At 43.4% G+C, this 27,249-nt stretch overlaps 1 protein-coding gene and 1 long non-coding RNA gene across 11 annotated transcripts in view; one reads left to right on the top strand and one right to left on the bottom strand.

Annotated features, from left to right (window-relative positions):
- The window catches only part of KCNS2 (potassium voltage-gated channel modifier subfamily S member 2), a 109,068-nt gene that overhangs the window by 18,890 nt on the left and 62,929 nt on the right, over positions 1-27,249 (bottom strand). For 5 of the 8 annotated variants that reach the window (XM_085021070.1, XM_085021064.1, XM_085021063.1 and 2 more), the window contains 2 exons: positions 12,767-13,010; positions 6,973-7,194 (listed from right to left, as the gene is read on the bottom strand). The gene's annotated coding sequence lies outside the window, so the exon portion shown is untranslated. The remainder of the gene's footprint in view (positions 1-6,972; positions 7,195-12,766; positions 13,011-27,249) is intronic. The other 3 variants (XM_085021066.1, XM_085021071.1, XM_085021069.1) reach the window with 1 other exon arrangement.
- The window catches only part of LOC102163156 (uncharacterized), an 83,389-nt gene that overhangs the window by 13,737 nt on the left and 42,403 nt on the right, over positions 1-27,249 (top strand). The window contains exons 3-4 of one of the 3 annotated variants that reach the window (XR_014843002.1): positions 590-671; positions 9,698-12,490. The exons of 1 other annotated variant lie outside the window; for it this stretch is intronic. This is a non-coding gene — a long non-coding RNA (uncharacterized LOC102163156). Of the gene's footprint in view, positions 1-589; positions 672-2,897; positions 6,231-9,697; positions 12,491-27,249 lie in introns of those variants that run through there. One more of the 3 variants, XR_298324.4, reaches the window with a different exon arrangement.

Here is a 27,249-nt window from a genome sequence, read left to right on the forward strand (position 1 = left end):
AATAAGCCTTACCTAAGTATCAAAACAATTGGCTAAACTTTTGGGGGAGGGAGTTCTCGTCGTGGCGCAGTGGTTAACGAATCCGACTAGGAACCATGAGGTTGCGGGTTCAGTCCCTGCCCTTGCTCAGTGGGTTAACGATCCGGCGTTGCCGTGAGCTGTGGTGTAGGTTGCAGACGCGGCTCGGATCCTGCGTTGCTGTGCCTCTGGCATAGGCCGGTGGCTACAGCTCCGATTCAACCCCTAGCCTGGGAACCTCCATATGCCACGGGAGCGGCCCAAGAAATAGCAACAACAACAACAACAACAACAAAAGACAAAAAGACAAAAGACAAAATAAATAAATAAATAAATAAATAAATAAATAAATAAATAAATAAATAAACTTTTGGGGGAGAGGTGGCGGATACTTCATTAGTACATAATTAATTGTAATAATGAAATGTCATTGTAAAGATTATGCTATTGGAAATTATCTTCTCAGTCATGGAACTTTGAGATATACCAAAGCTCCTATTGATATGAGAGTAAATTATTAAATGAAAAGAAGTATTTTGAATTCATTCACCACCTTTCTTCTTGTTTCCAGCACCTATGCCATTTGGCAATGGGATTTTTTCTTAGTAAATATGGGAATATGTGTGTGTATGTGGAAGAGGAACTTACTGGAGGTAAGTCGCAAGAGGAATGGTAGGAAACACAGTGGAGTTGTATCATAGACACATTAACATTATTAATTAAATTATACATTGTCAGCAAAGAGAGAAAGAGGAATAGAAATGGTGTGACTATTTCCATCGACCACATCATTCACTGAGAGACCTTGGATTGTTCATTTATTTCTTCACCCACCCATTCATACATGCATACCTAATTTTCCAGAAAAGCATTTGAGGCAGCCAAAGTATGTTTTGTTCTAGTCCTCTTTCCTTCATCTATTCAATAAATATTCATTAAGTCTCATGAGCAAGGCAGACAAGCAAAGGGCAATAGAGCCATGCTGCAGATAAGGTCTACATGTTAGGGACAACTGGGGAAGCCCGGATCCAAAGGGCAATTCCCATCTCATCATCTCTAGACATCATGTCTAGAAGGAGATGGAGATGAAAGCTCAGCACTCACATGTCCCCACATGTGTTTTCACTAGGGAGGGAGGAAGGTCCTTCAGCATTACAGCTGCTCCTTGGCCCGTAGACTCTCCCAGCTTTGACTTGTACAGAGTTTGAGTCAGAGATTGCCTTCTAAGATCTTCCAAACCCATTTTAGCTGGCTGGTTTTTAATGCACTAACCACCAAGATATTCCATTATCTCTAGATCAGTGGTTTTTAATTTTTCCCCCTTTTCTAACAGCCCCAATTAGAAGTAATGTGGAAAAACTGAGGAAACACAAGTACAGAGAAAATAAATAAGCCTGATTCAATGGCCTTCCATCCTAAACAAAATCTGATTGTTGGGCCTCTGACTTGGGTCAGTTCTTTCCTCCTGGATGTGTGGCACTCTCTGGCCAATTAAGGGACCACTGGGGGTGTTTGAGAGACACAGGCTTTCCCTCCACCACTCAGCCTGGCCTAGAAGGCATTTGGCAGAGAAGGTGTAGATTGTCCTGAGCTTGAAGACAGCTGTGAATGAGTCAGAAGGGACTTAAGGCCAGTACGAGGCCTCAGAGCCATGTTGACCATATTTGTCAAGCCTTAAAACTGAAACACATGGTTTGCCACATGGATTACAATAGGACAGAAAATCTGGAATTCTAAAATTCACATTGCAGGATGTTATAGCTGAGTCCAGAATGGGATTTGGAGGTTCACTGTTGGTTGAACTGATGGTCCATCTGTCAAACTCTGAGCGCCTGTTTATGTGAAGTGACAGGCACAGCCCTTTTGTTGGCTGGACAGCATGGAGGGGAGTTGGTAGCAGAGTTGCCTTGGGAAGGCAGAGAGGGAGAGACTAAAGGATGGAGGGAATGGCAGAGTGGTCAGTGCCTCATGGGCACCCTCCCCCATGCAGACAGAGGGCCTAGAAAGAAAGCCAAAGGGGCTATTTTCATGAAGATATTAAAGACATTCTGGGTACAAACCCAGCTGTTTCGGCTCACCCACAAAACATGAGAGATGCCATTCTTCTTCTTTTGCATGGGACCCAGTACCGCTCTTGCATCCCATGGGATGGTGACTTTAGTTGCTCCAAGAGACACTACCTTCCTCTCACCCCAAATAGCATTCTCCATAGATCACAGTTAGCAGGGGCTTCCCAGAAAGCTACAGCTGAGTGAATGGAAGCAGAGGGCTTAGTAGACAATTTAGGAGTGAGAGGTCTTGAGTAAGAAAATAGGGCCATAATTTTGGGTCACATATTTATGAGGATTAAAGAAGGCAAGCTGCATTACAGAAAAAATAGAAGACCACAGAACAACAGGGGACATTTTCTTTCAAACTCAAAATTGGGTCAAATGATGGGAGTCACAGTTGGATAATAGGATAGATGATCTGAATTCAGAACTGGTCCAGAAAAATTACCAAAGCAGTGTCAGATTAAATTGATGGAGGGTTTCATTGGATTAGATCCCAAAACTCTGGTTGTGAGTGCTTATTTATGCAGTCTCTTGTCTCAGCAGAATGGGAGTCCTCCATCAACTTTATAAAACCAGCAGAAGGATTGCCAGCCAGCCTCTGGCTTTGGATTTTTTTGAGATCTAACATTTTAAAGAGTTTGTGTCAGTGAGACCTATTTAGAAAACAAATGATCATTTAAAGTCTCTTAAAGGCTTTAAGAATATATTTTAATCATCGAATCTCCCCCTAAGCCTAGCAGAGTTATTCATGAATAAATTGTTGTGCCTTTGAGTCAACAGAAATTGGACAGATTTGCTGAATTAATGAACCTTTCCTTTTTTCAGGTCCTTCTCATGGCTGTGGCAATGTGCATGTCCACTAGCTTTGTGAAATGCAGATGGAGTATAATTTTCCCCAAATTGATCTGTTCTACATCATTGAGTTTCAGCTATTTGCATTTTAAAGCCAGAATCAAATTTAGCTTATGATTATTGTTGTGGAAAATCATTATAATCCTTTAATTGTCATGGCTCTTGATGATTTTTTAAAAATTCACAAATGTTATTTAATTCCATATTCACTATGACATAGGACATTGAGCAGAGTAGGAACTATCAAATGTGTCTCCAACTTCAAACTGCCCCTCTTTTTCAGTTGGGAAATTAAGGTTCTCAATGGTTAGCTGATGTGCCCCTGGCCATACTGATGTAAGTTATAGAAGCAGGAACAGAAACCAGAGTGAATGGCTCTGCCCTGTCCTGAGTTCTGTCCCATCAAGATGAGTCTTCAAAGTCTGTCAAGTGGGTGTGATTAGCTTTGCCTTGCAGGCTCACTGTCTGTGTCATGTATATGTAGGCTAGGTGGCACAGGGTGCCCAGTTGCTCCTGTCTCTTCCCATCTCCATGCAATGGCAGGTGCCATTTGGAGATCAGAAAGCCTCCGGGGCTGAGATGAGAGAACAAAAAGCCTTCCTCTTAACCAGCCTGAAAGCCAAGGGGCAACGCATGTGCGTGTACATACATACACACACACATACACACAAACACACCTGCCAGCATGCACTATGAATATACATGCATGTGTCAGGGGAAGAGCACCTCTCTGAATTTCAAAGCTCCAGTAGGTTAAGAAAACATCTCTTCTCATCTGCTTCTGTTCCATCTCTACAATCAGCTCCATAAAGGCTCCACCACCCAAGTACATTCATGACAACCCACTTTCCAGATCTAAATGATACAACTCCTCCAAGTCCTTGGCTTTCATTGTCAATTGGTTCTTCCATTTGCCTGCTGACTGACGCACACAGTTTTTGGCATCCTCCAGTCCTGAAGACTCTGCTGGGTGTATCCTTCCTGTCCAGTGGTCGTTTTTAGCTGGAAGTTGGGTAAAAAGATGTAGCAATAGCCAGGATAGTGTCTCTTTGTGCCTCTCACCCCCTTAGCAAGCTCAGCTGGAGTGGCACTCACAGGATGTTCCCACTGTGGCCTCCTCTCCCACGCTGGACTCCAGGGCTGGAACCAACCTTTGCCATCACCTGGTCCAACCCCCTTCTTTTACAGACAAGGGGTTCCAGCCTTAATTCTGGACCTAAGCTACCTGAGAGAGGTATTTTTATTCATTGGTCATGGGACATCTAGATAAACCAGGCCTTATTTACCCATCTGCAGTGCCTTGGGAAAGAGTCAGAGTTCCCCCACCTTTCAGTGAGAAATTGTTTTCAGATGCGAGTAACAAAGACGACTGAGGCCATTTGAACAAACAGCCTGGGGCAGCTGTCTAGAGGTCCCTTTCAAGGCCTCAGGACCCCAGGGCTGTTTTCTGTCTTTCCCTCGAGCTGTTACCTCAGGTTCTCAAGAGGATGGCTGCACCTCCAGGTGTGTGTCTGCATATCAGCCAGGAAGAAGAAGGCAAGAGGAGGGGACATTGCTACAAACTTCTCACATCTCATTGGCCTATACTGTGACTCTGCCAAATGGCTTCTCTGGCTATGGGAACCTGCTCTCTCTGAGCAGGCCAGAGAGACAGGACTGCCCCTGATCCCCTCCCCAGGGGCAGCCCTCTACTAATCAGTAACTGATAGCAATTGGTGGATCACTACCCCAGCTCCCTTGCCCTTTGGGGTAATGGTGGATAATGTCAGGACATTGGTGCTACACTGTCCCGAAGCGGAATTAAGCTTCAGTTTTGCCCACTTGTCTGATAGTGCATCTCCTGTTGGTTTACTTTCCTTCCTTGCCCACTCGCCTGCTGGTGCTTGTTGGGATCACCTCCCAATCAAACTGCTTGCACTAGAGCTGCTCTTTTAGGGTAAGTTTCTGCAGAAGAAACCAAACTAAGATGAGGAGGAAGCCCAGGATCATAAAGTTAAGGAAATTGTCCAGGGTTGCCAGTTAATAAGTGGGCAGCCAGGATTCAAGTCTGGGTCTCACAGATTCCAAGCTTGACTTCTGAGCTTCTACCCTGAACCATGACTGTCTGACAGCCCCTGCATCAAAGGGGGACCACAGCAAAGCAGGGCTACCTTCAAGCTGAAAAAGGATTTGGCTGCTCTTGGCCTCCCTCAAGTGTCAGAAACTGCAGGAACAGCTGGGGGACAGTTTTGAATTCTCCTCCACCTCCACCTTTAGCTCAAGGCTCATGAAAGCTATCAAAGGAAAAATCAGGCCCTCCCTGGAAGCTGTTTCCCTTCTTTGCGGTCTACAGTACAGTCAGCATGGCTTCTCCTACCTTGGCCTTCTACCCAAAGTCCCTCTGGAAGGGAACAGAGCAGATGCTGGTTCCCTGGGGCTCTGCTCAGAAAATGGGCTCATCGGGGAAGGGTGACAGAGAACACACTGTGTTCCTTCCCAGGGAAGAGCAAGTCCCACCTGGCAAAGTCTTCCAAGGCTGAGGGAACAAGTACAGACTCTCCCCACAGGCATGTCCTCCTACAGCTGGCCCTCACTAATGCAATCTTCAAGACTCAGGACGAACATTCCTGGGGTGAGGGGGGGTGGAGGCAGATGACACATGCTAAACTCACAGGAGGCTACCCCCAGACTCTTAGCACAGCAGAGCCCAGAGGAGGCTCTTATCTGGCTCTGTCCTGCCCCTCCTGCAAACCCAGACCCTCCCTTCTCTCAGAGACTCAGCCCCACCAGGCAAAATGAGCCCAACCACAGACCCGAGATCTCTGAATCCTTTAGAGAGGAGAGAGGACTTTGTCAGGGCACTAGGTCAGGTTCGAGATGTGCAGGGCCAGGACAGTCTCTCTGCAGTGGTGTGTAGGTTTGGGATATGGACCCAGATAGGAGCCTAGGCTTATGTGGTTAGAGTATAGGACCTAGGGTTAGGTGGGCCTGGATTCAGATCCCAGCCCTGCCTCTCACCAAAGTCCCTGAGGAAAAAGATGATGTCTCTTTTATGCAACTACCAAGTACATACCAGGTACTAAATAAATGATAAAATTATTATTACTAATGATGCCTGAGGAGAATATAGAACAAGGATAATGTGACTCCATTTGGGTAAAAATTGGGGTGTACGGATAGGATATTTACCACAGATGTTAACAGTAGTTACCTCTGGGTAATGGGATTTGGAGGCAGTTTTTGATTTTTTTTTTAATCTGTGTGTATTTTTTTTTTACATTTTATAATGTATGTGCATATAAGAAAAAATGCCTGTCTAAACCGCAACAGTTTCCAGAAAAAGCTGTATTATTATTATTATTATTATTATTTATTATTACTATTTGGCCATGCCCAAGGCATGTGGAAGTTCCCTGGACAGGGATCTAATCCATCCCGAAGTTGTGACCTGCTCCACAGTTGTGGCAATGCCCCATCCTTAACCCACTGCACCACAAAGGAAGTACAGGGCTGGATTCTTAAGGCACTTAAGTGTGGGTGTTTTGGACTGGGAGCTTAAGAGGAGCTGAATTACTCTTCGTAGCAAGAGAAGAATTTGGATGCCCAGAGCAACCTGAAGGGCAGGGGGAGAATGGGAAGGGATGTTTGTATGGGTATAGACGAGGAAGCCCATTGACAGAAGCCTGTGTGGTTGGCAATGTCTCTTTAAATTTTGCATGAAGTTTACTACTCACTCAAATGCTTGGTCTGAGTGATTTTCATTTGGGGAACTGAAACTGGGGCTGGACTTCTCATAAGAGTTAATATGGCCTAGGACAGAGGCAGCATCTGAGGACACATAACCCACCACGAACAAGCCATTCCACTCCAATATCAATCAGGAGAAATCTCGGGAAGCTTCTTGATTCCCATGGAGCATAGATTTGCTCAAGCTTGAGGGGAACTGCCCTGGTTAGCAATTGCCGCATAACAAGCTATCCCAAACTTATTGGCATAAAGCAACAAAAATCATCTATTGTTTTCTCTCACAGTTCTGAGTGATGTCTGGGCTTGGCTGGGCAGTTCTTACTTGGGGTCCCTTCTGCAGTTGTATTCAGGTGGATGCAGCTGGAGTCATGGAGGAGATTTCCCCACTTGTGTTTCTGGTGCCAGATCTGGAGAGGCTCAGGTAGCTGAGGTTCCTGGAGAACTTCTCTCTCTCTCTCTGTGGGGTCTCTCCACATGGTACCTGCAGCTGGGCTTCTTTGGGGATGGTGGACTTCTTATATTCATGGCTCTAAAGGCGTGTGTCCTGAGAGAGAGAGACCCAGGTGGAAGCTGGATTGCTTTTCTGACCCAGCTTTAGAAGTCACACAAAGTCACTTCCATGGCATGCTATTAGTCAAAACAGTCGAAAGGCCCACCCAAGATCAAGAGAGACAACACAGGCTCCATCTTTTGTTGGAGGAGTTGCAAGGTTCTAGAATGACCATGTGGGATTAAAAATATTTCTGTGGCCATTTTTGGGAAATACAATCTGTCAGAAGATTTTACACAGATGTTGAGGGGCAGCACGACCCCTGGCTCATAGCTGAGTTACAATCAAGAAAAAAACAAAACTATTTTCTTTCATTTTTTAAAGGCAAAATATTAACAGAAGTAGACTTCAAATCAAGTCTAAGATTATTTAGAAGAACACAGATGACTAGTAGGGACTTTTAGTGTATCAGATTCACTGGAATTGGCTGTGAAAATCATAATGAAAATGAACAAGCCAGAAAGAAAAAGGTTACTCTCTTGTTCAAAACTCTTTCTGGATGGAGCTAACAGTGCTGGAAACTGAATGGGAAAAGCCTGGAAGAGTGCCTAAAGGTCGGAAGAGTCAGACGTTGACTGTTCGCAGGGAAGGGATGGCTGATCAGGAGACTGCTGAGATAAAGTGGTCAGGTTGGAGCAGGGATGGGTGCAGCCAGGGAGGAGTGAGGAACACCAGCGTCAGCACAGCAGGCACCTGCTCCTTCTACATGTGGGTTCCATAAGTGGGAACCACCTGGGTTACATGACCTTGAGAGCCTGGAATCTCCTGCCCTACTCTTTGCTCCAGCAACTGAATCAAGGGCTTATGGGGCTTGGCCTCTTTTCATCATTGGAGTCCCTGAACTTCAACCTCAGTGACCATCTCCTGCAAGTGAGAACACTTCACTGCTGGGAAATCACTCCCTCTCTCATGCTCTGCTCCTCGCTGGTTGCATTCTGAGTCCCTGTAGTCACATCTGGAAGCTGTCTCTCTCTCTCTCTTTTTTCTTTTGTCTTCTTAGGGCTACACCTGCGGCATATGGAAGTTCCCAGGCCAGGGGTTGAATCAGAGCTGCAGCTGCCAGCCTATGCCACAGCCACAGCAATGTGGGGGTCCCAGCCGAGTCTGAGACCTACACCACAGCTCACAGCTCACAGCAATGCTTGATCCTTAACCCACTGAGCAAGGCCAGGGATCAAATCTGCATCCTCATGGATGCTAGTTAGATTCATTACTGCTGAGCCATGATGGGAACCCCACATCTGGAATCTCTTATCTTGTACCCAGAGGAGCTTCAGGGTCATTTTGGGTGGAAAGTATTTCTCCCTCACCTGCAAATACGATGGGTGGGCTTTTGTGTTGAGAAGGATTCTGAGGTCGTGCTTAGGCTCAGAGGAAAGAAAGCCTAGATCAACTGGCAATAGAAGGTGGAGTGGTGATGCCAGTTCAGAAAACATATTTTGACTTTTTTAGCTTTGGGCAGCAGAAACCTGTCACAGCAATTAGCCGTCTACCATTTCCTCCCAGATTTTTAGACTAGCATTCCATAGCCTCCTGAACCCATCCCTGCCTTTAGAAAGCCACACCATCTCCTGCATCCCTCTGCTCTACTGATCTCACCTGATAACATTTCAATTCTGATTCTTCTTTAAATAAGTTGTCCCCTTGATCTTCTTTCTTAGACCCTGATAACGTACGTCTTGAAAAATCCCTTAGAGATTCTCCAATTCTATCACCTTCTTTTAACAAGTGAGGAAACTGATGCCTAGAGAGGGGAAAGAAGATTTGCCTGCCAGACTCCCCACTGGCTTTTCAACCAGAGCTTGCCTGGGGCACAAAAAGACCTGCCTGGGGCACAGTGTAAGCCTCCTTCCCCATTGCCAATATCCCCCCTCTAGTCCCCGCCCTTGCAGCAGCCAGGCCATGCTGACACTCATGCCAAAGAGTGTCAACCAGGAACGTGTCTTCTTTCTTGAAATACGCTGTGGATCAGCAGGCAGGCCCCTCAAGACCCCAGCGATGCAGCTTACATGGAGCCCAGCACACAGTAACCCAGAAACATATGTGGTGAGCAATAACAGTCATAAATTTTATGAGATTATGTGTTCCTAATGTGAGATTTCAGGCTGATCTGTTTGTTGAGCTATGCCAAGCTTCAGTATGATTCAATCAAGTTGGGCTTAATCTTCCCTTATTTACTCTGGGTAAGGGTGAGTCACGACGCATGTCTCTAGGCCAGTCTGCTGAACTAATTTACCCCAAGGATTTTGATGGACTAGTGATTTGTTTTCACTGCCTGTCCAGAGCTTATTTACTTATATCATTAGATGAGGCCTGGATTATACACAGTGAATATCTGTAGCTGTGCTGAGGACCAAGACCTCTCAGGAGAATCAGTGGACCGAGGGCACCGTGGAATGGATCACAGTTTCTTGTCCATCCCAGCCAATTCATGCCAAATGTTTTGTCACCTATACATTAACTCACTGATTTAAATCTGTGGTCTCTTTAATCACAGACATTCTGGACAAGTCCTCCTATCTCTGAAACTGGGCCATGTGGATCTGAAATGAAGGGGGAATATTGCCATCTCATCCAAAGATGGAAAAGCCTGGAAAATTTGCCCGAGGCCGGGAGTGACTCCAGCCACCAAGCATCTCCATCTCCCAGTGTCCAATTTTTTGCGCCCTCTGGGGAGATGGGAACATGCAGATGGAATTTGGGGCCTGTGTCCTCAGTGCCTTTTCTTCAGTGCTCCTAGGGGGATGTCACGTCCCCTTGTTCAGTGAGCAGTGAGGACTGGTCTGTAGCCAGATGAAGACAGTTTTGGGAGCTCCTGGTTTCCATGGATCCAGAGAAATACATAGGCTTGAGGCTATGAGGAAGAGTTTCCTTTGATTTCTACTTTGATCATGGTGTCAACTGTTAGGGTTTGCTGGGGCCTGGGATGGGGATGGGGTGGTGCTTCCCAAGATGTGAGGCTTTCAGTACTAAAACCAGGAAAGTTCTGGCAAATTAGAACAAATTTGTCGCCTTCCCTTTAGTGTCCCTTGACTTTGGTAAGTCAGACCTTAAGATGTAGCCAGAGCTTTGGTTGGAATGGGAAGGTAGCTCCTTTCTACACGGCTCCTGCAGGGCCTCCGCCTCTCTGGAAGGCAGGTTCCCCATCTGCCCCCACTATCATGAGAGGGGATGTGTGCTCATGAGTCACCCCCACCCCCACCCTGAGCTTCCCAAGCATGCAATGCCTGCTCCTTTTGCTGAGGGCTGCCAGCTGTGGGGCACTGATAGGCTCGTAGCCCACCCGAAGAGGTACCAAATCCACATTTGTGTGCAAAGACAGTGTGACCCTGCTGATGGGGGGGCAGATTCTGAAGCAGGGTGTCAACATAGCTGAAACTCTGATGATTTGAAGCAGTTTCGAGCTGATGGCAGCTTTTGGATTTGTCTCTTGGGGGTGTGTGTGTGTGTGTGTGTGTGTGGATTTGTCTCTTGGGAGGTGTGTGTGGGGGGGATAAAAACTCAGAACACTGTGGTGAGCCCTTTGGTTATAAGGCTAGATTCTGTTTCACCTTGATTAAGCATGTGAATTCTGGAGCCAGATTACTGGGGTTAAGGTTCCAGCAGCCTGTTCTAATTTGACCTAAGGTAAGTAATGAAACCTCTCTGAGCCTCAGTTTCCTAGTCTATAAAATGGGCACATTGATAGGGTGGCTGAGGACTAAATTAATGAAGGCACAGGGAGAACTTAGAATAGGGCCTGCTGCATCATTATTCCTCAAAAAATATTTTCTGTGTAACTGGACTGAAAGGGCTGAATCAAACGTTCAACAGTTTTGTGTGCTGGCGTATAGTGTGGTCTTGGTGGTCACTTGAGTTGTGTACCAGTGGTGAGCTCTGCACTGTAATCCCTGCTGGTTGTCACCTCTGTCAGCTGTTCTCACAGCATCTCACTGCATCCCCTGTTTTCTCCTGCTGCCTGGTCACTGCCTCCCAGGCTGCTGTGGACACACTGCACTTCCTACCTTGAGTCAAGACCTAAGTTAAGCTGTGGAGTTTGACAAAGTTTTACCAAAGGCCAGGGCTTACAGGGGATCTGTGCAGAAAAGATCACTGACCCTTGGTGTGTGGACATGAAAATTCCAGAATTTCAATGGCGAAGCCTCTCCACAGAGATTGTTCTCCTGCCTACCATGCTGCAAGACAGGCTCACCTCCTCCCAGAAAGGGGCTTCGACCATACCCTCTAACCCCAAGTCTGGACCCCAACAACATTCTTGAGGCCCCAGCAGGAAGCAACTTGCATGCTTTCATCCACTCACTGCAACAAGCGTCTGCAGATATACAACCTCTTTGGATGCTTCTTTGGACAATATGTTGAATTTTAGCTCCTGTATTATTTTTGATATAATGCTACTTTTACTTAAAACATCTTACCAAATTAACCCTGAGCAAATAAATTTAATAGTGGATGTTTTTGAAATCATAACTTTGGCTTGAATTCTACAATTTATATCTTTATTAATATAGCAACATTTCTAAAAAAAGAATTGCTTAGACTTTCTCATTGAGTTTTTAGTGCCATAATGGCATAAACTCAACTTCCCATCATGCATTTGACAATGTTTCAAATTTATGTTTGGTAAATGTGTTTTTAATACACAAGGTTTCAGTGAAGCTGAAGAGCAGTTGTATAGATCCTGGATGGTATTAAAAAAAATCAGTTGTGTCAGAAGAGATTTTTATTGCACCACTTACTACCAAGATTAAAATATTCATGCAAGGAACAGAAAATGCCCTAGAATTATTTCTTAGAATCATCAGTTTCAATCTGTCGTGTTTTCCATGCATATCTGCCATATTGTGATACCCGTGGATCATTATTTTATCCTTGATTCTTTTTGTAAGTGGCCTGTTGACACTATTTATAACCCTTCTTCAGTTTTGTCATCTACTGGAAAAAATTCCCCAAACATGTTTATATATAGAAATACTTGCATTTTAGGAATCTACAATTCTAACAAAATTGTTATCTATTCTATTTTCATCAGGGGTGTGTCTCAAATACAACGTCAGGTTTCTAGCCAAAATAATTAACAATATTTAGCCCTTCTTACCTTATTCAGACTGATTTCATTCATTGAATCTGCCATAATTTTAATAATTTATTTTTGTATTTCATCCCCTAAATAGGTGCAATATTATTTGGTGTTGATTTTTATATTATGCCTAAACGTTCTATCATAATATTATCAAATTTTCCTCTGACTTCGGCCAAATGAATAAAATTCTCCTTATCATGTTCATACTCACAATGTTTCTTGGATGTGCCTCTGAACACTAGAACTTGCCTGCCAAAAATTAAACCATGTATAATCTGCATACAACAGCACAATAATTTTTTTCCCATTTTTGTAACTTACTTGTAGCATCAATAGTTTATTTTTAATTTTAATCAGATTTTAAAAATTTCAGTCCTTCAATATTATCAGTCAGACTAGGTCAGGGAATGCTTTGGGAACAAGCAATGCCAAGACTTTGGTGGCTTGACATAACCGACATTGATTTCACGTTCATGCAATACTCACTGAAGGTCTGGGTGGCTTCTAAGACAGCTGCCCTCCATGTTGTGACTCAGTTATCCCAGCAGACAGAGAAAAACACCTTGCAGCTCTACCATAAGTGTGCAGGCAAGAGTGGTGGAAGGTCATAGATGAAGGAGCAAATGCTTCAGCTCAGAAATGACAGGATCACTGTTGTTCACCACCCATGGACCAGTCACGTGGCCTCTCCTGACAGAAGGGGAGCAGAGATGTGTAATCCTGTACTTGCCTGGAAGGAAAAGAGAACAAAATATGAACAAGGATCAGATTTCTCTGCCACAATAACTGCATATTTATTGTTGCACACTTTATTTTTTGATGTTTGCAAAGAATATGTCATAAATGCTATCAGTCACACCCATTTCTCACTTTTCGTCCTTAATATCCCCCAAGAAATTGGCAATAGGAACAAAATACAGAATTATTTTCTTTTTTTTTTTTTTTTGTCTTTTTATGCCACACCTGTGGCATATGGAGGTTCCCAGACTAGGGGTCTAATCAGAGCTATAGACACCAGCCTACGCCAGAGCCACAGCAACACCAAATCAGAGCCACGTCTGCGAACCACACCAAAGCTCATGGCAATGCCGGATCCTTAATCCATTGAGAGAGGCCAGGGATCGAACCTGGTTCCTAGTCAGATTTGTTTCCACTGTGCCACGAAGGGAACTCCTAAAAATTCTTTATTTTTTCACTCTTTGGAAGAATTCATGTGTAATAAGTTTATGACAACTTCTTATTTCTTATGTCTTTAAATAATTTCTTATTTGAGGTTAAAAAAAGTTCAACAAGCAAATCCTCATATGTAATATTCCAATTATCTGATCTCTCTGGCTGCAGTCATATTCACTTTGTAAGACTACCAGCCCTTTCATGTTTCTCCTAAATATTCTTGAGAGACCCTGGAGACAGTTTTAAGACTGCTTCTCCAGCTGATTCCATAGGCTCCTGTTTATTCCATTCTCTTCCTGCTCTGGCTATTCCTGTCACAGCCAAGTGCTGAAATAGCAGCAATGTCCCCAAAGACACAACCTTGAACTGCTACTAACAACCATTGCCATCATTTCCTGTCTCTGTTGGCTGTTTGGTACCACTAAAACCTTATGCTTCCAATATCCCAAAATACAGTAGAGAAATGGCTCTTTTAGTGCTCAGCTCCTACACTGGTTAGCAGTACTATGTAATAAACTACCCCCAAATTCAGTGGCTTAAAACAATAAGCATTTCTTATCACTCATGATTCTGTCTGTAAGATGACAATTTAGGCTGGAACTAATTGGGCAACTCTTCTGATCTTGGCTGGCCTTCTTCTTGTGAATATGGCCAAGCTGTGGATCAACTTTACTGATCTTGACTGGGCACTTTTGTATAACTGGAGTCTCGACTAGAATAATTAGGATTGACTAATTCTGGCTCACATGGCCTCTTATCCTCCAGCAGGCTAGCTCAGGCTTGGTCACATGGATGAGAGAGAAGTCCCAAGAGAAAGAAAAAAAGGGTAAGGCCTCATAAAACCTGGGCTCAGAACTGGAAAATGTTTCATACTAGATTTTACTGGCCACAGAAAGTTATGGAATCAGCCAAGAATCAAGGAGATCGGAAATAGACTCTAGCTCTTGCTGGGAGGATCTACAAAATCCTGCTGCACAGGGTATGGAGACAGGGAGGAAGAAACGGCTGCTGCCATATTTGTAACACTCCATAGCCTCCTCTTGGAATTGAGGTGGGAGTCCATGGGGACTGGGCTACAGGTCATAGGAATGACAGGTCCAGACTCACTCAGAATACTCTTTCTCCCAGTACTGATCTGTTGACCTTGACCATATTCAGATATGTCAGCACCCTGGCACTGGACATAGCCAAAGTTCAAGATGAGCCCAAGGAATGTGAGGGCCCTGGCTAGGGCTGCTAAAGCCCTGGGAACTTGGGGAATGGACTCATTAAGAAGCCTCCTGAAATCTAATATATGGCCCAAATGAACCTTTCCACAGAAAAGAAGATCATGGACATGGAGAACAGATTTGTGGTTATCAAGGGGGAGGGGGAGGGAGTGGGATGGATTGGGAATTTGGGGTTAACAGATGCAAACTATTGCCTTTGGAATGGATAAGCAGTGAGATCCTGCTGTATAGCACCAGGAACTATATGTAGTCACTTATGATGGAGCATGATAATGTGAGAAAAAAGAATGTATACATGTATGTATAACTGGGTCACCTTGCTATACAGTAGAAAATTGACAGAACACTGTAAACCAGCAATAATGGAAAAAATAAACATCATTACAAAAAAAAAAAAAAGCAGAGAGGAAAAAAACATCAAGAGGCAAGAGAGATGCAACAAGGTGAATATACATAACACTACTAAACTGTACACCTAAAAGTGGTTAAGATAATAAATATTACGTTCCATATATGTATTAAGAAGCCTCTTGAGTAGCTCTCTCCTAGTAGCCTTCTGCTTTTTGGCATCACTTTCCCAGTACTGCTAAAGACAAGGACATCTTCATTGGGTAGACTCCTTCTCAGACAGAGATGCTGCAATCTTTGCCCCACGTGTGACTAAGGGAGACAGAGAAGGAAGAAGAGAGGCACAGGCACTGGGTCCAGACTGGCCTTTCTGTGATCAAGGCTCATGCTGCTCCTCCTTTTGAACTGAAAAGAGGAGCCCCAGGATGTAGGTGAATAACTGGAAAGAGTTGCAATGATCACCTTTCACATTTGCCAGTGGAGGTCAGTCTCCATGCCTCATCTCTCAAGAGGAGACACTTGGCTGCAGGGGCAGGAAGAGGACTGGAGAGCCCACTAAGTAGACAGGTCTACCTGTTCAGCAGGTGAGTCTCTATGCTAAGTCAGATTAGAAGGCAGAGAAACCATTATTATGTTCCCTCAAGTGACATCAAGTGGCCAGCATCCTAGGGACCCCTGGATCCTAAGGTATCGATAAACCAATTATGGGTCTGGGTAAGTCAGAGAAAAGGCGGCTCCACAGACAGTCCTTGTCGTGGATTTCCTAAGGCCTAGGGTCCCCAAGGACATTTGGAGCTCCAAACTGCTTGTAGCCTTGGTACAACCTTCAATAGAAGGCAAAAAATGTAAAACAGGGCAGGGCATTCCCATTGTGGCTCAGCGGGTTAGGAACCCGACATAGTGTTTATGAGGATGCAGGTTTAATCCCTGGCCTCACTCAATGGATTAAGGATCATGCGTTGCTGCAAGCTGTGGTGTAGGTTACAGATGCAGCTCAGATCCTGTGTTGCTGTTGCTGTGGCTGTGGCGTAGGCCTGCAGCTCTGACTTGACCCTTAGCCTGGGAATTTCTGTATGCCACACGTGCAGCAGTGAAAAGAAATAAAAAATGTAAGACAGTTCATGTCTGGTTGAGTGGTTGAGTTGGATGGTTGCCTGAAGGATCATCCTCAAGCCAACCTGTCTTGGCTGGACCCCAGCTTTCTCTTCTATAGAGGTGTGTGCCACTTTTTGTTTCTCACTCATATGGGGTACTTTAAAGGATGAACTACGGAAACAGGTGTAAAAGCAGCTTTGAAATATTCCACAAATAAAAATACTCCACAAATACAGTATTTTTAGAATTTACTTGTTGATTTATGGCTCAACTACTTCCAAACAGAATTTGAGGCAACTCACAAGACAAGTGTGGTAAAAATAATTCCCAAACTACTATCACAGATCTGCAAGAAAAGCCAAGTAATAAAAGGCGTGAGAATGAGGAAAATTACATGCAAAAACCATATTGAGAAAATTTATTCTACTAAGCATAACATTTAGCTTTGGGAGGATAACAGGACAGACAGATAACAGACAGGTAGAAATTACTAACATTTACGAAGCACTTCCTGTGTGCCAGACACTGCAGCTCAATTATATGAGCTAAATATATTTTTTTTTAGCTTTTCAGCAGCCAGTATAAAAGAGAGGAATTAGGAGTCTAATAAATCTACATAATTCATCACTACCTTTTTCTGAGGTTGAGTTCTGAGATGAATCTGAATAAATATGTTTTGTACAGGTTCTAGGTAAAATGGAATAAGCACATTGCATCCTGTCTCTTCCAATAAAGTACAGATATAAAACCAGGAGGGAATTCATGGGACACCATCTGAGAACTCTGAAAAGCAAACAGTAGCAGGCAGATTGTGGAAGAAGACCAGAATTTGAAGTACCATTAGACTGGCAATGAGTCTAACACTTCCTCCCTCCCCAATCCTCCCACAGGTTGGACTTGAAGGTGGGAAGTGCATGTGGGGTGGGATAAGCAAAGTTCAGATCACCATAGGCTGAATTACTTAGGAAAGTTTTCATGAAGAAGGTGAAACATGAGCTGGGATTAGAAAGAAGGGTGAAACATCCATAAGCAGACCAGAGAGAGGGGACCCTGCTGGGCAAGGAGAAATTTCATGAATAAAGGCAGACTCAGGTATGCTTGAAGAAATTATGTAGGTTAGTCATGAGAGATGGCTTACATGGTTTGTAAAGTACTCACACGTTCATATTTTTGTGATAATCCAGGAAGGTGGTATATTTTGATGTACCCATTTCACAAATGACTCTGAGTCACTGAATGACTTCCTCAAGGATACATAGCCTAGTAAGTGGCACATATAGACCTTAAAACTCAATCTTTTGGTTCAAGTGGAAGACACTAAATGCCAGGTCAGAGAGTGAATTTTTATCATAACGGCAAGAGACATCAATCAGCTAATATTCAACAACAATTTCCTAATATTGTCAGATCGTCACTAAATTTTTTCAACTTTTTTTGTTCTGTTAAATCAAGATTCAAACAGGGTTCCCAAGTGGAATTTAGTCAAATAGATCTTATAGATCTCTTAAAATGTATAGATTCCCTTCTCTCTTTTTTTCCCTTATAATTTATTAGCAGCATTCTGGATATTACAGACCTCATCCCCATGGTGTCAAGTAACATGTTCTCTTATCCCCTTTGTTTCCTGGAAACTGTGATTAGATCATGAAGCTTGATTAGATTCCAGTCCATTTTTTGGAGGAATACTTATGAGTAGTGGTGTGTGCTTCCTAATGTGTCACATAAGAAGGCATGCAATATTAGGCCATTTTTTGTCATCTTAAGATTGATTATTAGGTTCAGGTCTAATTCATTCATTATGAAGTTTCCTGTCAGTTGTTCACCTAAGGTTTTTAGCAACCACTGATATTGGGATAGTACATAGCATAGAAGCCATTGACATTGCCTAATCCATTGTACCACTGGGGCTGCAAAGTGAGATATTCAGCTTCTATAATTTCTTCTTTGCTTATAGGCTAGAATTCTTTTATAAAGCCCATTTCCCACATTAACTATTTGGCTACCTGAAAAGGTAAATAAATGTTTAATTCTTCCTATTTATAATGAGTTAGTTCCCAAGCATACACCACAGGTGACCAAGCAGTTTATGATGATGATGACGATGAACTCAAGAATTTCAATTTTTTGTTTTGTTTTTGTTTTGTGTGTGTGTGTATGTGTATTTTAGATTTCAATATTCTTGATTTGTTTCAATCCACTGCACTTACTATTTATTTTGCTATACCATTAATTACTATTCTTTGGTCAATGTGAGCCTCTCCATGCTGATTTCTGGGTCTTTTTTGTATAATCACGACAATCATTAATGATCATCCTGAACATTTCCTGCTCCAACCTGCAATCAGCCATTTCACAAAGACCTTGATTCCTTTTAGTGAAAAATGGTGTTTAGAGACAACAATCTAGGCCTTAGGAATGCTCATTATTCCTAGGTAGGTCAGTGTCTCTAGGTCTTTTCAGCAGACCCAGAAAGGAAATAAGTATTTTTTTTCTTTAAAGAGAAAATACACCCTGAATTCATGCTGAAATTTCTAATTCAAATTTAAAACCACATGTTTTTTACTTAACTTCTTTAACTGTAAATTTGTATCTTTCTTTTTTCCTTTTTTTTTTTTTTTTTAGGGCCACACCTGCAGCATATGGATGTTCCCAGGCTAGGGGTGCAACCAGAGCTGTAGCTGCTAGCCTACGCCACAGCCACAGCATCACGGGACCCGAGCTGCATCCGCGACCTACACCACAGCTCAGGGGTAATGCTGGATCCTTAACCCACTGAGCAAGGCCGGGGATCAAACCCACATCTTCATGGATGCTAGCTGGGCTTGCTAACTGCTGAGCCACGACGGGAACTCCTCCTTTCTTTTTTCTGAAAGTCTTGAATCCTAAAGTGAACTACTACTTAATTTGCTTTATCCTAAATATATATATATATTTCAGAATAACAGTAGAAATACTGTCAATAATATAATGGCTAAAAAACAGTTTCATATTTATATTCATGATTTTTAAAAAAATCCTTAGGCTATATTTCTCACTCGAATTTTATAATCAATTACTATGTTTTAAAGTCATTTGGAATAATTTTTCCCTGTGTGATTAAGCCACTAAATTCATACACAGGTTTAATTGTTCTATTTACTTTCCATTTTTAAGGACTGCATTTTCTACTTGAAAGTTAATTAATTTTAATTTTGTTTCATAATTATGTAAAGTATTTCCATTGTCCCACAGTAAAAATCTATAAACAAGGTACATTCAGAGAAGTCTTGCTTTTATCCATCTCTTCCATTTTATTTCCTCCCTCATCTATAAGTAACCATTATTAGCTTTTGTTATTTTGCATTTAAAAACATGTATAAGTGATATGTACATATTATCAAATAAGCTTCCTTTCTCAAATTAAAGATAACATACTATACCAATGTAGTATTCTGCACCTTTCCCCCCATTTAATAATATGTTCTACTGGAATCTAATATCCAGCACAAATGAACATCTCCTCAGAAAAGGAAATCATGGACTTGGAGAAGAGACTTGTGGTTGCCTGATGGGAGGGGGAGGGAGTGGGAGGGATCGGGAGCTTGGGCTTATCAGTCACAACCTAGAATAGATTTACAAGGAGATCCCGCTGAATAGCATTGAGAACTATGTCTAGATACTCATGTTGCAACATAAGAAATGGTGGGGGAAAAACTGTAATTGTAATGTATACATGTAAGGATAACCTGACCCCCTTGCTGTACAGTGGGAAAATAAAATTAAAAAAAAATAATAATAATAATATGTTCTAGAGACCACTCGACAGTAGAATGTATAAAAATTTTTCACTTCATGGTAATCTATTGTGTATTTTAATAAAAATAAACTCCTTAACTTACTTAACTTGTTCCCTACTGATAGGCATTTGGGTTACTTCCAATTCTTTGCTAATATAAATAGAGCTGCAATTAATAGTTTTGTGCATACATCCCTTCATACTTTTGTCAATGTTTCTCTGGTATAGATTCTTACAATCTATAGGTTTAGATTGTGGTTAGATCAGTAAAATAGGTTTTTCAAAGGACAAACGCATGTGTAATTTTTCTAGGTATTGCCAAATTCCTTTCCACAGTCATTGTACCATTTTGCATTTCCAATTGCAGTGTACTGAGAACTTGCTTCTTCACAGCCCCCCTAGAGTATGTTGTCAAACTTTTGGATTTTTGCTTGAAAAATGGCATCTCAATGTAATGTCATTTGCATATTTCTTATTACAGTCCACTTAAGGTTTTTTTTTTTTTTTTTTTTTTTTTTTGTTGTTGTTGTTGTTGCTATTTCTTGGGCCGCTCCCGCTGCATATGGAGGTTCCCATATGGAGGCTAGGGGTTGAATCGGAGCTGTAGCCACCGGCCTACACCAGAGGCACAGCAACGCAGGATCTGAGCCGCGTCTGCAACCTACACCACAGCTCACGGCAACGCCGGATCATTAACCCACTGAGCAAGGGCAGGGACCGAACCCGCAACCTCATGGTTCCTAGTCGGATTCGTTAACCACTGCGCCACGACGGGAACTCCCACTTAAGGTTTTTAATCCCCTAACACAGCTCCCGGCTCATTGTAGCTGTTCAATAATTACTCTTTGAATCCATAAAAGTATGAAGTGGTATTTTAAGAAGATTATCTAGCTGTAGCACATGGAACTGTTTGGAATATGGAGAGAACAGAAGCAAGGAGCACTTAGGAATTTCAGCACATAAGATCAAGTTTTAAGAAACACAATGTTGTTTTTCTACAATTCGTCTTCTGGGCAGATGGGCAGATTTAATAAGCTCTGTCAATTTGGATTTGCCCTATTCCTCCACCCTTGAGATTATGTCTAAATTCCAGGGTCTTAGGTCAGTGCTAAAATAGTGGGGCGGAGGCTCTGGGAAGGGGAGTCAAGTTCTTGGTCATCATTTGCCCACCTAGGCACCTGCTGAATCGCCCCTCCTCCTGGAAGGTCTTCAGTCACCGGCCAAAGAGGTTACAGCTGGGTATGACCTCCTTCACTTTCATCTAGAGCATTTTTTTCAGTTGGCCCTTAGCTCTTTTCATTCCTCTTTCAAGAACCTAAGGACATCTGGCTATTCTCCCACACCTCTTGGGGGTCATAGGAGACTCCAGGAGGACATTTGAGGTCCTATCTTCCAGACACCCTATGCAGCCATTTCTATTCCTCTGCACCTGGGCTGTGCTGGGTTCCTTCCTAGAAAATGAGACATATGTTTAGTCTTCTATGAAATGCTTGGGTGTGGGATGAAGACGTAGGGTTTCTTCTCAGAAATTCTTAAGTTTCTCCTGTTCCACAACTTCCCCAATACCCAGCATAGGGAATATTTATCTCTTGGAAAAGAGGGAATTTTCTCTGACTGGGCTCCTGGTCCTCAAGCCTGATCATTGGCTTTTGAAATTTAAAAGCTGAGGACTTGACTGTTTGGTTAAGCTCTAAGGATTGTTGAAGTAATGGATGGACGACCCAAAATCTAGAATGAATGATGTAGGGCCACAGAGGACCAAAAAAAAAAAAAAAAAAAATGGCAGGGGGGACCTTAGTTACTATCTCCAAATATTATCCTCATCATATTAGTTAAGAGCATTTAGCAATGGCCAGGTATGACGTGATGAGAGGTGGAATGAGACATTGGCTGAGGATTTGGGACTGACTGATGAAGAAGGGAGAGGGAGAGGAGAGTCCAGAATGAGACTAGGACTTGGAGCTGCCCAGAGAATGATGGTGCAAGTGACTGAAATGAGGCCAGCTGGAGGGTGGGCATGCTAATTTCTGGAAGATCGAGTGAACTTGGATTTAGGCTTGAGTGAAGTGTAGAGGTGACAGTCAAATCCCTGGGAGGGGCTGAGGTCCCTGCTTTCTGGAAGACCAGAGAAAGAGAGAGCTGCTGAGGTCCCAAGGCTGAGTCTTGGGATGCTTCCACAGGTAAGAGATATGGAGACAAAGAGGGTAGTTCAGAGAAGTGAAATCTTTGCAGGGCTAAGCACCATGTAAACATGACCTACTTTCCAGGACATGGTTTCACTTTGGATGCTTGGGAAGAAAACTCATTTCAGAGCGTCTGATAAATACACCAGCATGCGCTGTTGGTGAATCTGACTGCCTATCTGCTGCCCCAGCAGGCAACACCAGAACCATGTCATTTAAAGTCATACATCCTTAGGAATATTTGAGATTGTAACTTTTTGCCCCCTGCACATGCAATTGTCCCCAGAATTAGGGCTGGCTTACTTTCCATTTAACGAAACAAACATTCCCCATACACCTAAGATTCACAGAGCATGGCATGTGTAGTTGCATGAAACAGAAGTTGCAAACTGCTGGCTCATGGGCTGTATCTGACCCAAACACTTCTACTGTTTAGCCAGCAACACGTTCTTGTCTTGCTCTTCTTTTTAACTAGGTTTCCAAAATTTAAAAATCAGGATATTTCACTTAAAAATATGAATTTCAAGCTCTTCTTGAAAAATCCATTTGGCTGTAGTGGGCCTGCATTCCTATAAGGCAGAGTAAGCTGGAGGGTGGACAGAGTGCCTGCTCCCTTAATCAGACTGCACCTGCTATTTTATGATGCTAGATCTCACCTGCTCCTTGTCTCACATTATGCTTCTGGTCTGATGCCTATGGTGCTTGGTGTCTGAAACCTCCGGCATCTTTTGTCTGCACGTGTGTGTGTCTTTTTAGGGCCACATCTGCAGCACATGGAAGTTCCAGGCTAGGGGTCAAATCAGAGCTGCAGCTGTTGGCACAGCCACAGCAATGCAGGGTCTGAGCTGCATCTGTGACCTACCTATCCCACAGCTGGAAGCAATGCCAGATCCTTAACCCATTGAGCAAGGCCAGGGATCGAACCCACATCCTCATGAATACTAGTTGGATTCATAACCCACCAAGCCACAATGGGAGCCTCTGAAACCTCTGGTATCTTGATCCAATGCACCAGCTTTGGTAACAAATAGACACAAACTCAGTTCTTAAATCAGCCACCTACCCATGACCTTGGGTAGATTACTTTACCCCCTGAAGCCTCAGTGTCTCCATCTGCAGAATGGTAATGATATTGGTATCTATGCCTACCTCTTAGGGTGAGAAACAAAGATAACGCATGTGTAGAAACTGCTTAGTAAGTGACAGCTATTATTCCTAGAGATGAGGGAGACAGTTCTCTGCTAACCAGGTGCTGCCCTACAAGGCAAGTGAGAGCATAAGCTCTATGATTCAAGGCAGACAGGACCCTGAGGGAGGGGAAGGCCATGCGAGGGAAGTTAGGCGCAGGAGAGCACCTCCGGCTGTGGGACAGGGAAGCCCCTCTGGGCAGGGAGGAGGCTTCAAAGCCTGGCTTTCTTTGTCTTCCGTGGGAGGCAAGCAGCCCAGCTGGGGCCTGCGTGGACTTTGAACCCCTGCCATGCAGGATAGAGCCCAAGCCCTGGGAAGGCTGGCCCCCACTCTGCCGGCCGCCTCTCGGCTAAAATTCCAGGAACTGGGCCCTATCAGTTGGGCCCAGTTTCAGGAGCTGAATTTCTTGCCATTTCCCCTCAGTCATGTGGCCGCTGGCGTGGACAAAGTGGGCGGGAATGTGATTAGCTGTCAGGCGACCTTCCAGGCAGGGGGAGTGGGAATGTTTCTCAGAGGGGAGAGTGGTTAGAATGTGGATGCGGATGTGGGAGCCCTGGGCAGACCCCACCTCAAAAGCAGCCTGGGCTGCCCTTTCCCGTCAGTCTCTCACCCAGACTCCTCCCCCTCCCCCTGGAGAGACACAGACCACTCCCAGGAAAGCTTGTTTCTAGGCTGCAGCAGGCGGCCTGAACTCTGAGGCCTTTGTCTCCCGCCACCATGAGCCTGGGAACGTTTCGTCTGACGTCCCCTGCCTTCTAGGTGCCTGAGCTGGAAAGGAAGTGTGCCTTGTAAACAGAATGATATGTAGACTGCGATCATTTTGAACGTGGCTCATTAGCAAACGTCAAGATCGTGAGCATTAAACTGAACGGCTTCTTTATGACGAACAGGCATGTTGAGCACCACGTTCACTTCCCAGCCCTGCTCCTGAGGCAGGGAGGAGTGGATCTGCTCCTGACCAGCCAATAGGCACCAAAGGCCAAGATGCTGCTCAAGCCACACCTTTGGGAACTGTGTCTAAACCCAGTTTTCATCAGTTCACCCACCTCACCCCTCCCCACCTGTATTTCTTCGAAAAGGATGGAAGTCCTTCCCCTTTAGGGTGAGGTAAGTGAGGCACTCACTTTGGCACAACATTTAAGGGAGGCAGAGCAAAAAATTCAACATGAAGAAAAATAATATTTTAATGCAATATATTTTTTAAATAAAAATTGATGCCAAAAGATCCATGAAAACTTTTAAATGAAGGCAAGACTTGATCCTGCACTTGCATGACTCACCTCATCAGCCCCCTGGCCCCAGCCCTGCTTAAGGGCACTGGCCCTGGAACCAGGAAGCATGGGCTTTGGCACCAAACAGACAAGGATTCCATTTTGCCACTTGCTAGCAGGGTGACTTTAGGTAAAGTGACTGAAACTCATTGAGCCTCCTCCATATTCTCATCTGTAAAAGGGGGCAATTTAGCCAAGAGTCTCCAGAGAATAGAATCAATAGGCTGTATGTGTGTATATTCATATATATGTATAACTTACATATAAATTTTGTGTGTGTGTGTGTGTGTATATATACACATACATTTCACATACATAAATATACACATATATACAAATAGAGAGATTTGTTTTAAGGAACTGGCTTATGTGATTACCAAGGCTGAGAAGTCCAGACCCAGGAAGGCAATAAGATAGTTCCTATCAAAATCCAAAGGCCTGAGAACCAGGAAAGTCAGCTGTGTAAGTTCCAATCTGAGTCCAAGTCTAAAGACAGGAGAGGACCAAGGTCCCAGCTCAAAGACAGCTCAGCAGGGAGAATTCTTTCTTACTCAGCATTTTATTCTGTTTAGGCCTTTAAAAATGCATTAGATGAGGCCATCAACATTGGGGAGGTCAGTTTGCTTCATTCAAAAGTTAATCACTGCCCAGAGTTCCCATTATGGCACAGCAGAAATGAATCTGACTAGGGACCATGAGGTTGCAGGTTCGATCCCTGGCCTCTCTCAGTGGGTTAAGGATCTGGCACTGCCATGAGCTGTGGTGTAGGTCCCAGACGTGGCTTGGATCCTGCACTGCTGTGGCTGTGGCTGTGGCCGGCAGCTGTAACTCTGATTCGATCCCTAACTTGGGGATCCCTATGCTGTGAGTACAGCCCTAAAAAGCAAAAAAAAAAAAAAAGGTAATCATCCCCAGAAACATCTTCATACACACACAGAAATAATGTTTAATCAAATATCCAGGCACCCCATAGCTAAGTCAAGTAGACATAAAATTCACTATCGTAAACACCCCAAAAGTTGTCGTGAGGGTTCAATATGGGACAGAAGACAATGCCCAGCACAGAGTCTAGCACACAGAAGAGATCCACAAAATACTACTTCTCACCTTTATGGTTTCCCACCAGGTTTTTTTCTTTCCATAGCCTCCCAGGAGACACTGTAAACTGGAAATAATCCACTATGGCACCTAGCCCAAGTGTGTGCACATGGCAGATGAGCCATGTTTGTTAAATACCCAGGTTGATATGGAAAAGTCTAGAGCTATTCATGAGGTGACTGGTGAAGCAAACCTACAGATGGTATTGGAGAAGTGGCAGGAGCTCAGAGGCCAGAAATGCAGCTCTCAGGGTCGCTGGAATAGAAATGTGGGGCAAAATAAAAATAAAAATTATAATTAAAAAAGTAAGATTAAAAATTTACACAATCACCTGAGGGAAGAATTTGCAACTGGTATGATGGACAAAAAATTCATTTCCTTACTGTACATTGTGTTTTTATAAATCTACAAGAAAAAGATGAAGAATACCCAATGAGAAAATTAACAACAGACAGGTAATTTACAATAAAGAAATGCAAAGGACAAAGGATCCCATGAAAGTGGACCCAACTTTACCAAAAATCAAAGAAAGGCAGATTTTTTATGTATCAAACTATGACTTTATTTTTTTTAAGTTACAATTCCTGGTACTAATAAGGGTCTGAAGAAATAGGCAATCTCATTCATGGCTGAAAGGAGAGTCAATGGATATGACGTTTCTTGAGGTCAACTTGAATAAAAACCTTTAAAAATGTGCAAACTCTTGACTAAATAATGACATTCCTTAAAATGACATCTATCTCAAGATAATAATAGGAGATATGAGCAAAAATATTAGCAGGAATTCTTTAGCAGGACATACAGCAAAGAACTGTTTAGGAGGACACTGAAAATAACCTAAAGGTCCAAGAGTTCCCGTCATGGCTCAGTGGTTAACAAACCCGGCTAGCATCCATGAGGATGCAGGTCTGATCCCTGGCCTTGCTCAGTGGGTTAAGGATCTGGCGTTGCTATGAGCTGTGGTGTAGACAGAAGATGTGGCTCAAATCCTGCGTTGCTGTGGTGCTGGTGTAGGTGGGCAGCCACAGCTCCGATTCAGCCCCTAGCCTGGGAACCTCCATATGCTGCCAGTGTGGCCCCAAAAAACAAAAAGACAAAGGAAAAGAATCTAAGGGTGCAATAATAGGGGATTTTAAAAAGTATACAGAAAGATAGTTTGATGATATCACAGTATCACTGTGGTAAGGTTGTAATCTTATCACTGGGTTATAAGATTGTGAGTTGTATTTTCTTCTTTTTGACTTTCTGTGTATTCCAAATTTTCTACAAGGAGCACATGTTACCTTTTATAATATTTTTGTTTTAAGAATAAAAGCACTTGAGGGTCTGATTATCCCAGAGAGATGGGACTGTGGTATGGGTGACCTTATACCCGTGGCCTTTGGAACTGTTATGTCCAGTTCCCCAGTCCCAGGACACTTGAAGAAGGAATGAGGATGGAAGCGCCAATGGGTCATTACTAACCAAGGTGGCCAAGGCAATGTGGGAGGAATTTGTAACGCCCTATACAGGTTACTGCAGCATTTGGTCCACTTGAAGTAATACTAAGTAAAGAACAAAGTTTTTGAGCAGAATGATTGCATTATCTAATACTCGAGGGGTTGAAAAG

The sequence above is a fragment of the Sus scrofa genome, chromosome 4 (genome assembly GCF_054392235.1).
Source record: "Sus scrofa isolate SSC_HxYL_T2T_F1_AM1 chromosome 4, Sscrofa_HxYL_maternal_Yorkshire_Landrace_v2.0, whole genome shotgun sequence".
Taxonomy (NCBI): domain Eukaryota; kingdom Metazoa; phylum Chordata; class Mammalia; order Artiodactyla; family Suidae; genus Sus; species Sus scrofa.